Genomic DNA, 355 nt, shown 5'->3' on the forward strand with positions numbered 1-355 from the left:
GTGTTGCTGCTGGTGTTGCTGCTGTTGCTGCTGCTGAAGATGTTGCTGGTGTTGCAGCTGATGTTGCTGCTGATGCTTCTGCTGCTGCTAGTACTGCTGCTGCTGCTGCTGCTGCTGCTGACGCTCACATTGCTGCTGCTGCTGTTGCTGATGGTGATATTGATGAATATATTCTGGTTTAGGGTTTAGGGTTTAGGGTTTAGGGTTTAGGGTTTAGGGTTTAGGGTTTGTGTGTAGACACTGAAGTGTGTGGTGGATGCATACCCATGGAGAACAACACAGCAGCTGGGTTTAGGGTTTAGGGTTTAGGGTTTAGGGTTTAGGGTTTAGGGTTTAGGGTTTAGGGTTTAGGGTT

General features: G+C 48.5%; 1 protein-coding gene across 1 annotated transcript in view; it reads left to right on the forward strand.

The window, feature by feature from the left end:
• Positions 1-355, forward strand: part of EMH_0054800 (eukaryotic translation initiation factor 2b, putative) — a gene marked incomplete at both ends in the record, with an annotated part of 1,917 nt that overhangs the window by 872 nt on the left and 690 nt on the right. The gene's annotated exons all lie outside the window — the stretch shown is intronic.

This window comes from Eimeria mitis, genomic scaffold (genome assembly GCF_000499745.2).
Source record: "Eimeria mitis Houghton genomic scaffold, Emh_scaff2503, whole genome shotgun sequence".
In the NCBI taxonomy this organism is placed as follows: Eukaryota; Apicomplexa; class Conoidasida; order Eucoccidiorida; family Eimeriidae; genus Eimeria; species Eimeria mitis.